This window comes from Sorex fumeus, unplaced genomic scaffold, assembly GCF_029834395.1.
Source record: "Sorex fumeus unplaced genomic scaffold, SorFum_2.1 ptg000024l, whole genome shotgun sequence".
Classification (NCBI taxonomy): Eukaryota; Metazoa; Chordata; class Mammalia; order Eulipotyphla; family Soricidae; genus Sorex; species Sorex fumeus.
The window spans coordinates 1,633,662-1,644,526 of NW_026606081.1; the positions used below are offsets into that span (position 1 = coordinate 1,633,662).

Consider the following 10,865-nt stretch of genomic DNA (forward strand, 5'->3'; position numbering starts at 1 on the left):
CCACTGGAGACTTTGTTGTTACTGTGTCTGGCATATCGAATACTCTCGGTAGCTTGCCGGGCTCTCCGAATGTTTGTTTGCGTGGAATGCAAATTTTTGTTTCGGGGCCACATCCAGTTCTCAGGGTTTACTCCTGACTCTGTTCAGGGGTCATTCCTGGTAGGGCTCAAGGGATCATTAGGGGTGCCAGGAATCAACTGTGGTTGTCTTTAAGCAGGGAAGTGTCTAACCTACACTGCAATATATTAAAAATTATCCCAAACTTGATAATAGCACTGTAGCACTGTTCTCCTACTGTTCATTGATTTGCTCAAGCGGGCACCAGTAATATCTCCATTGTGAGACTTGTTACTGTTTTTGGCATATCAAATATGTCACGGGTAGCTTGCCAGGCTTTGTTGCGTGGGCAGGATACTCTCTGTAGCTTGCCGGACAGAGAAATTGAACCCGGGTTGGCCTCATACAAGGCAAAGACCCTACCCACTGTGCTATCGCAGTGGCAGTATCATAGCTGATGAGGTTTATCCAAGGTGCAATTATTGCTAATTGAAAACTATTCCCAATACCCCACTGTAAAGACTTGAAACTTGATAATAACAAAATTAATTTTGATATCATAATTAAAACCTATAATGATCTAGTTGATAAGTCATCTGACTCTGAGGAAATGCATTTTTTTTTTAACTATTCAGTGGACTGGAGCGATAGCACAACGGGTAAGGCATTTGTCTTGTGGGTGGCTGACCCAGGTTCGACTCCTCCATCCCTCTCAGAGAGCTCGTAAGATACTGAGAGTATTCCGCCCACACAGCAGAGCCTGGCAAGCTGCCCGTGGTGTATTTGATATGCCAAAAGCAGTAACAACAAGTCTCACAATGGAGACGTTACTGGTGCCTGCTCTAGCAAATCGATGAACAATGGGAGGACAGTGCTACGGTGCTACTGTTCAGTAGTAATGAGAATACAAATATTTATAATTTTATAGGACTAAATGGCAACTTGTAGAATACTCTTATGATGGAAATGTATCTATACAGTGGAGAGTCAACTGGGCTCACCTGATAGAAAAGAACATATTCTAAAGTTATTGTCCTACTTAGTTTATTCTCCTATATCAAGCTATTCAACTTATCAAACTGCACAACTTATACTTATTCTAGCATTTTATGTCTACTTGTTTGTTTCTTTGAATATGTGCTTTATATATTGATACCTATTTACGTAGGTATTCATGTAGCTCTCTACATTGATGTTCTAACATCACTGTTTATCAAGTTGCCCTTCTACATTATCTCATTAATGTAGAAAAATAAATATTGATGAGACAGTCATGATGTATGTATAGCCTAGGACCAGTTCTATAGCCATTTATGGGGACAAATTAAACAAAATGCAAAGTGAGAATTGGAAAAAGAACTTTATTCTCAAAAAGCCAGAAGGTTAGATGATGGGAAACATCCTCGAGAACAATCTTGCTGAATAGTTACCAGAAGCTCTTTATTCAGGAGAAGGACCAGAAGTGGATTTGTAAATGGGACATGTGGCAGACGGGTTAGCATGGGGGTTGGGTGTTAGTACATTTTCTTGTAACCTGGTTCTTGTCCTTTAAGGCACTATCCAGCTAATTTGCAAATCTCAAGAAAGATCTCTGGTTAAGGGTTCGGTCTATGCATCATGTTCCTTGCAGTCATGATCACGATCATCCTGTTGTTCGTCAGTTTCCTTGAGCAGGCACCAGTAACGTCTCCTTCTTCCCAGCCCTGATATTTTAAAAGAGCCATTTCAATGGTCTTTCAGGATTAGGAGAATGAGACCCATCATTGTTACTGGTATTTGGCATATTGAGTACGACACGGGAAGTTTGCCAGACTCTGCCGTACGGGCAGGATACTTTTGGTAGCCTGCCAGGTTCTCCAAAGGAAAAAATAAGATAATAAGATCTCATGCGGCTGCAAATGCGGCCGCATGCTTCCGGGAGCTGAGTTTTATAGTCTCTGCATCTTGGCTGTTGATGGGACCAACCTGGAGCTGGTGGGTGTGACGCCTACCTACTGGAAGATGGTGGGTGTGACGCCTACCTACTGGAAGATGGGGGGTCTGGTTGGAGAAGGCCCAGTCCCAATCCGAGTAGGCTTGGAGACTTCAGCCCCAGGACCCACTTGCCTGGGTTCCTCTGCCAGTTCTTTCATGCATGAGGCCCATCCGGACGTGTGGAGAGTGGTCCCAGCATGGCCGTGGCTGGCTCTGCTCTGGAGGTCCTCAGCTGCTGGGGCTCTGCTCGGGGCGTGGGGGGGAGAGAAACTCAACTCCCCCCCCAAGGGACCCCGGTGAGGACAGCCAGGCGTGGGGGCAGGAGACTGCACTTTTCTCCTCCGGGAGCTGGGTTTTATAGTCTCTGCATCTTGGCCATTGATGGGACCAACCTGGCACTGGCGGCAGCTGGTGGGTGTTACACCTACCTGGGCTCCTCTGCCAGTTCTTTCATGCATAAGGCCCATCCAGACATGTGGAGAGTGGTCCCAGCATGGCTGTAACTGGCCCCGGAGGTCCTCAGTTGCTGAGGCTGTGCTCGGGGTGGGGGGGGGGGGGGGGGCGGGAGAGTCTCCTGCCCCCGTGCCTGGCTGTCCTCACTGGGGCCCCTTGAAGGGAGGAGTGTTGAGGTTCCTTGAAGTAATGTCCTTTAAGTGGGACAAATAACCGTTCGTTTCATTCTTAATAGTTTTTGCCTAGAATAGTCTTTATTGTTTGTTTTTAGTTTGGGGATCCATTCCTTGATGAGCTGCTCTTATTTGTTGAGACTTAAAGCATAGAAAAACACACATCATCAGACCTAAGATTTAGTGTTGAGAAAGTATTACTTCCATCAAAAAGGGTGGTGAGTAGGATGGCACACACATTTGAGATTTATTTAGTGAAATTAGGAGATTTGACTAAAGAGGCTGTCAATTTGTACCCTGTAAGAGAGAGCAAAGCAGAATAAAAACGCTTTTTTTTTTGTAGGAGTACTGGTATTTACTCAGCCACTGATTAACTAATTGAATTGGGCATGAACTACACCTCATTTTTTTTAATTTTATTTTTTTTTCTTTTTATGTGGGAAAAATTATTAAGCTTTCAGGTTTAAGTCTCAGTCATATAATGATCAAACACCTTTCCCTCCACCAGTACTCATTTTTCACCACCAAGAACCCCAGTATACCCCCCCACTCCTCCAAATGCCTGTGAGGCAGATGATTTCTACTTAACTCTTCTCTACATTGATTACATTCATAATTTCGACAAAAGATGCACCATTATTGTTTAGAATTTCCCCCCAAACAGAATTGCTGAAAAGGCATTGTTTTCTATAGCTGGTTATGAGAATTATATAATTTTGATTTGATCACGTGGCCATGATTTTGGATTTCTGCAAAGAGCCAGATAATTACAAGATTGGTTTCTGTGTGTCTGGTGTTATGGCTGTGCTGGGGAGCCGCTCATGGGGGGGTAACTCATGACCTCGGTAGGGCGTGAAGGACATGCCGGTACCGCCCCCTTCCCATGAGACTGCAGTTGCCCTGTCACCGCCAGCTCGTACCTGGCTTTCCTATAAGCTCTGAGGCGGCGGCCACCTTGTCAGGGTGGGAAAAGGCGGAAGGGAGCAACACCCTTTCCCTCCTGGGGAAGCATGGCGCCCTAGTTTAACGTATGGTCCATTCACTTTACTTCTGCAAGCTGCTGGGCTCTGGACTAAGTCCTTTTGCCTCTGGAGCCAGGGCCGTGCCAGAGAGCAGCTTGTGGGGGGCAACTCATGACCTCGGTAGGGCGTGACGGACGAGCTGGTACCGTCCCCATTTTCATGAGACTGCAGTTGCCTCTTCTCCGCTCGTTCATACCTGGATTTCCAATAAGCTCTGAGGTGGCAGCAACCTTGCTGCCGGAGGGTGGGGGGGAGGCGGAAGGGAGCAATACCCTTTCCCTCCCGGAGAGGCATGGTGCCATAGTTTAATTCATGGTCCACTCACTTTTCTGTCGCAAGCTGTCAGGTTCTGGACTAAGTCCTTTTGCCTCTGGAGCCATGGCCGTGCCAGAGAGCCACTTGTGGGGGGCAAATTGTGACCTTGGTAGGGTGTGAAGGACGAGCCAGTACTGCCCCCCTTCCCATGAGACTGCAGTTGCCCCGTCACCACTGGCTCATACCTGGCTTTCCAATAAGATCTGAGCCGGCGACCACCTTGTATGCGGTCCAGATGCATTTCTGCCAAAAGCCGCTGGGTTTCAAGATTTGTTTCTGAGTCTTCGGTATCATGGCTATTAATCAGCTTGATCAGGAGCCAGAGAGGCTGTCTGTAGGCGGCAACTCTGGGTCTTGTTGGGATAGGGAGAAAGAGTTGGCTCCACCCCCATGTGGTGAGGCCCCATGTGTCTCATCACTGCAGGCCCAAACCTGACTGTGGCCTCTGGAGCATAGTGGTCATCAGGCCGCCAAGGGGAACAGGCCAAGGCACAAAACCTATTCCTACCTGGAGTGGCCCAGTGCCATAACCTACCGCAGGAACAGGATGCATTTCTGCCAAAAGCCTTTGGGTTCCGAGATTCGTTTCCGAGACTCTGGGATCATGGCCATTAAGCAGTTCGATCAGGAACCAGAGAGGCCATTCCTCCAATTATATAGCTGAGCTGAGGTGGTTTGTGGGTGTGTCTCCCACATACCTAACTTTTGGCCTTTACTTTCTTGGTAAACTTCGCCCCAAGTTTTTGGAGTCTGGCCAAAGGCACAGCAGCAATTTTGGGGTATCTGAAAGTCTGACGTCGCCATCAGACTGCTGATACACTCACCTCACAGGTGAGTGTATCAGCACCATACCCCCAGCTGCTGGCAGCACCATACCCCCAGAATAAAAACTCTTGAGCTGGAACTTGTGGTAGAATCTTGAGGTAGAATGTCTTCTTTCCTGGGCCTTGTTTGTTCTTCTTTACAACTGATTGGATGCATTATCATTATCTTGCTTATCTCCTCACTTAAAGATAATTGCTGATAGCATGTATTAACCACATTTACAGAATTCCTTCACAACAATACCTGTATTAGCATTCACATAAATAATTTGTATTAAAGTCTAGCCAAGCTGACAATTAAAGCTAAACATAGCAATGGTAAAGGAAAAATAAAGCAAAAGGGAAAACCAAGTGTCCAGAAAAATTAAAAAAGAACACCCCCCCAAAAAAAAGACATGCCAGTTTTCCCGAAGACCCTTGAAGAAAATTTAATTCAAAGATTTTACACTTTATTATATAAACATATATAACATATAACATATATGTTTATAGAATTCATATAGATATTTTGGATTCCAGGAGACATCAAAAGAACATGTGGCCGCCCACCTACGAGATGCACAGACGTCTTCATCAAGACTCTGAATGGTTTGAGGCTCTTATTGTTCATGGAGTGAGCAGACGCCATTGGGCTGCACTAGCACGCGACAGGGACAAATGGTGACTATTGGCACCCACTTGAGCAAATCAATGAGTAACAGGATGTCAAGTGATCAAGTGATATAATTCATATAAGATCTATTATTATATTATATGGAATGTTTTTGAACCTGAAATCTCCAAGCTACCTCATCTTTATGCAACTATAATTCATAATCCATGAAATGAACACAAATATTCTACATTTGAAGAAAGCAAGTATATTATCACAGCAAATGATTAAATTTCAGCAAAGTTATAGTTAATAAGGCTTAACCATATACTGAACATTAATAAGGGAGCATATGTTTTTAAATTATTATAGTATGTTACATGGTTCTAACAGCGTTAGCATTTATGGGTTTTGTGTTATTTCTACTCTGTATCTCCTCCCTTGCAATCACCAATTCTCACTGTTCTGGTAATTCTAATTTTATAATCCAAGACTAAGGATTTTCACCATTTACTACTTACACTCCATTGTTTTGTTTCTCTGTGTACCAAGGATGAGTGAGATCATTTGTTGTCCACCTTCTTAAATGTTTTTACTACACATTCACAACTTATGTGAGATGATTGCCGTATTAAACTTGTGGCAAACCATTTATAATACGTGCACATATTAAATCTCTATAACACACACCATCAAATTATGCAACATGTCAATTTTGTCTCAATAAAGCTGCATAAAAATTCCAGAAATATGTAGGAAAAAATAATGGCATGTGCTGAAAATATATGTTAGGTATCAGACTTATTTTGCAGTTATAGAAATAAGCATAATAGTTATGGCAGGAAAGTAAATATATTTATATTAATGAGTACATGTTAATAGATAACAATAGCCCTATATTCTAAATATTCTCTCAGAAATATTCTTTGAATCCAATTATTTCAGAATTTTTGGGTTTACTCACACAAAGAAAAACATCGAATGTTTAAGTTACCTTTAATATTATATATTATATATTTTTATGTCTTTTATTAAAATTAAAGAGTATGGAACTGGATAGTGTGCTTGCCTTACATATGGCTACATATGGCCAACTGGGATTTGCTATCTGGTATCCCATATGGTTCTCCAAGCTCTGCCAAGAGTTATTCCTGAGCACAGAGCCAAGAGCAAGCCCTGAGCATCACTGAAAATGCTTCCCACACTCTTTTTCCAAAAAAAAAAAGATTGAAGAGTATGAATATTTTCTTTAAATGACTCCCAAATTGATCCAATTCTTCTCCTATGAATTTATATTTATTGTGTAGAAATTATAAGTTTTTTTTTTATCACTGTAGCTAAAGATTCTTCTAGACTATGGATTATTATATAGCACCATCATTAGTTTAAATTTAGATTCTATGCAAGTTATGGATTATTAAAATGTAAGTATAATGGTGCAGAATTCCTAGAAATAGTCTTTTAAATGGGCTGGAGTGAGTGCACAATGGGTAGGCGTTTGCCTTGCATGCAGCTGACCCAGGTGATCCAGATTCGATTCCTCCGCCCCTCTCAGAGAGCCCAGCAAGCTACCGAGAGTATCTCGCCCGCACAGCAAAGCTTGGCAAGCTACCCATGATGTATTCAATATGCCAAACACAGTAACAACAAGTTTCACAATGGAGACGTTACTGGGCCCGCTCGAGCAAATCGATGTACAACGGGAGGACAGTGCTACAGTGCTACAGTTTTAGAGAGATGAAAAAAAATCAATCTACATTAGTTTATGTGTAAAACCTTCTAATATCACAAAGGTTAACTTTGTACTTTAATATTTTAAAATATTTCACACTAATAAGGTTTTTCGGATTATTTATTTTTTTAATTTTTATTAGTGAGACACCATGAGGTACAGTTGTAGACTTACAAATTTTTGTGCTTGGGTTTCAATTATACAATGATGAAATACCCACACCTCCACCAGTGCCCATTTACTGCCACCACGGATCCCAGTATCCCTCCCACCCCGCAATGCCCCTATCCCACCCTGCCTCTCTGGCAGGGCATTCCCTTCTATTCTCTCTCTCCTATTGGGTGTTGTGGTTTGCAAAAGAGGCAATGGGTGGCAATCATGTTTGGTCTATAGTCTACTTTTTCAGATTATTTATGTGTTAAAAATATAAATTCAAAGGCTGGCCCACATCCAAAAGAACAAAAGCAACCAGTGTTGGAGTGGATGTGGGGAGAAAGGGACTCTCCTTCACTGCTGGTGGGAATACCGACTGATTCAGCCATTTTGGAAAACAATATAGATGGTTCTCAAAAGAGTAGAAATTGTTGAAGTCATGAAATTTAAATACAAGTAGTACTACATGGAAAGTATCATGTTAAGTGAAATGAGTCAGAAAGAGCAGGATAGACACAGAAAGATTGCATTCATCTGGGAAACATAAAGCAACAAAATGGGAGACTAACACCCAGGAGTGGCTGAGATTAGTACCAGGAATTTTGCTCCATGACTTGGAGGCCAGCCACACGTGTTAGGGGAAAAGGAAGCTCAGATAGAGAAGAGAGCACCACATAAAGGGTGTTGTGTGGATCCTCCCAGGATGGGAGAAGCATGCTGAAAGTAGACTATAGACCAAACATGATTGCCACTCAATGCCTCTTTTGCATAACACAGGACCCAAAAGAAGAGAGAGAGAACAAGGGGGAATGCCCTGCCACAGAGGCATGGTGGGATGGGGAAGATGGGGGGTGGGAGGGATACTGGAACCCATGGTGGTGGAGGATGGGTGCCGGTGGAGGGATGGATACTTGATCATTGTATAACTGAAACCCAAGCACAAAAATTTGTAAGTCTATAACTGTACCTCACGGTGTTTCACTAATAAAAAAAATTTTTTAAAAATTAGAAATTGAGCTCCCATGTGACCCAGCAATACCACTCCTGGGAATATAACCTGGAGAGGCAAAAAAAGTATAGTGTAAGTGATATCTGTACTTGTATGTTCAGTGCAGCACTGTTTACAATAGTCAGTATCTGAAAAAAAACCAAGTGCCCGAGAATAGATGGCTGGTTAAAGAAACTCTGGTATATCTACACAATGGAATACTATGCAGCTGTTAGAAAAGATGAGGTCATGAAATTTGCATCTAGATGGATCAACAATGAAAATATCAAGTTAAGTGAAATGAGTCCAAAAGAGAGGAACCGACATAGAAAATTTGCACTCATTTTGTGGAATACAAAGTTACAGAATGGGAGACTAACACATAAGATTATTAAGGATAAGTACTTGGAGGATTACTCTACAGCTTAGAAGCTGGACTCACATACCAGGAGAAAAGGCAGCTCAGTTAGATAAGGGATCACCAAGTAAATAGTGCTAGGAGGATCTGCACGGGATGGGAGATGTGGGCCTCAAAGCAGACTATAGACCAAACATGATGACCACTTAATACCTCTATTGAAAACCACAACATCTAAATGGAGAGATAGAGGGCAAAAGGGAATGCCCTGACACAGAGGCAGGGTGGGGGAGGAGGGACGGGGTGGGAATGGTGGGAGGGATGCTGGAATCATTGATGGTGGAAAATTGGCACTGGTGGAGGGATGGATATTCAACAATTGTATAACTGAAATGAAAGCATGGACATTTGTAAGTCTGTAATTGTACCTCACGGTGATTCACTAATAAAAAAAAAACATGAATTCAAATACTGTACTTCCAATGATAAGGTTAGTGTAATTGTCTTTGATTTGAGTTTCAGATTTCTCACTCAGGAATGGAATAATCTAATTAAAATTTGGGGCATATTTAAAATTTAAATTTAAATGTTTTTGTTTGGGCTGGAGCGATAGCACAGTGTGTAGGACATTTGCCTTGCAGGCAGCCGACCCAGGTTCGATTCCTCCACCCCTCTCGAAGAGCCCGGCAAGCTACCGAGAGTATCTCGCCGGCACAGCAGAGCCTAGCAAGTAACAAAACAGTAACAACAAGTCTCACAATTTGTTGTGAGATGTTACTGGTGCCCACTCGAGCAAATCTATGAACAATGGGAGAATAGTTGCTATAGTTGTGTTTGTTTATTGAATCTAAAATTTTATATAGCCCTGATTCAAAATGGCTAAAGGGAACTACAGTGTTGAATATAAACAAATTGGTTTCTGCACTCTGCTCTGTGCTCAACATCAAATATTTCCAAGTGATAGCACAGCGGTAGGGCATTTGCCTTGCACGCAGCCAACATGGCCGACCCAAGTTCGATTCCTCCGCCCCTCTCAGAGAGCCCGGCAAGCTACCGAGAGTATCTCGCCCGCACGGCAGAGCCTGGCAAGCTCCCCGTGATGTATTCGATATGCCAAACACAGTAACAACAAAGTCTCCAATGGAGACCTTACTGGGCCCTCTCGAGCAAATGCAATATTATATTATTGATTTATTAATATTACATAATAATATTTGAATTTTATGTAATGTTTAATTTATTAAGTCACTGTTACTGTCACTGTCCTCCCGTTGTTCATCAATTTTCTCGAGCGGGCCCAGTAACGTCTCCATTGGAGACTTTGTTGTTACTGTGTTTGGCATATCAAATACGTCACGGGGAGCTGGCCAGGCTTTGCCATGCAGGCAAGATACTCTCAGTAGCTTGCTGGGCTCTCTGACAGGGGTGGAGAAATCAAACTCGGGCCAGCCATGTTGGCTGTGGGCAAGGTAAACGCCCTACCTGCTATGCTATCGTATTTTCTTTTATCACTAGCTAAAGCTATAATATCTAGAAATTAAAAACTCAAATGTTATAGAAAGTGATTTCAAACTACTAAAATGACAGAATTATAAGTAGAATGAAGTATTCTTAATTAAGAACACCTCATCCTTTGGTAACATTTTGTCATTTGTCATTTGGTTCACAAGTGGGAATGGAAACCAGTAATTGATTTAAATTAATTACATACTTTAGCATAAAATCTTCTTTGACACTGTTTTTTTTGGGGGGGGTGGGCAGGGGAGGGTGGGATAATTTTTGGTACCAAATTTCAGTTCAGAAAATGTCTCAAATGATAAACCTCATGTCAAGCACAAGCAAAGCCTTGGTTTGATTCCTAGCACTACATGGTTTCGAGGGAAGGACCATCACTTCTGAATACTGCCAGACCTGAGCACCACATCACCATGCCTAAATGCTAATCAACCAGGTCCACACCATGGGTCTGAGCATCACCAGATTTAGCCCCTGCTGCCCCCATGCCACTGAGGGTGGCCCCTATGAAACTTAAATCACTAACAGAAATGTAAACTTCAGTAGCACAGGACTCACTATCAAGCACCATAGCGATATTAGATATTGAGGGCTGAGCTCCAGTAGAATCCCTGTACCTCGCACTTCGAATCACAGAAGTCTGATTCAAGAAAAAGATGCTAAATTTCTGGGATTGTACTAATTTGAGTAATTGACAAAAATAATTAAG

General features: G+C 42.5%; 1 pseudogene; it reads left to right on the plus strand.

The window, feature by feature from the left end:
- Positions 1 to 485: 485 nt before the first annotated feature.
- On the plus strand, positions 486 to 610 carry LOC130023845 (uncharacterized; annotated as a pseudogene).
- Positions 611 to 10,865: the final 10,255 nt, after the last annotated feature.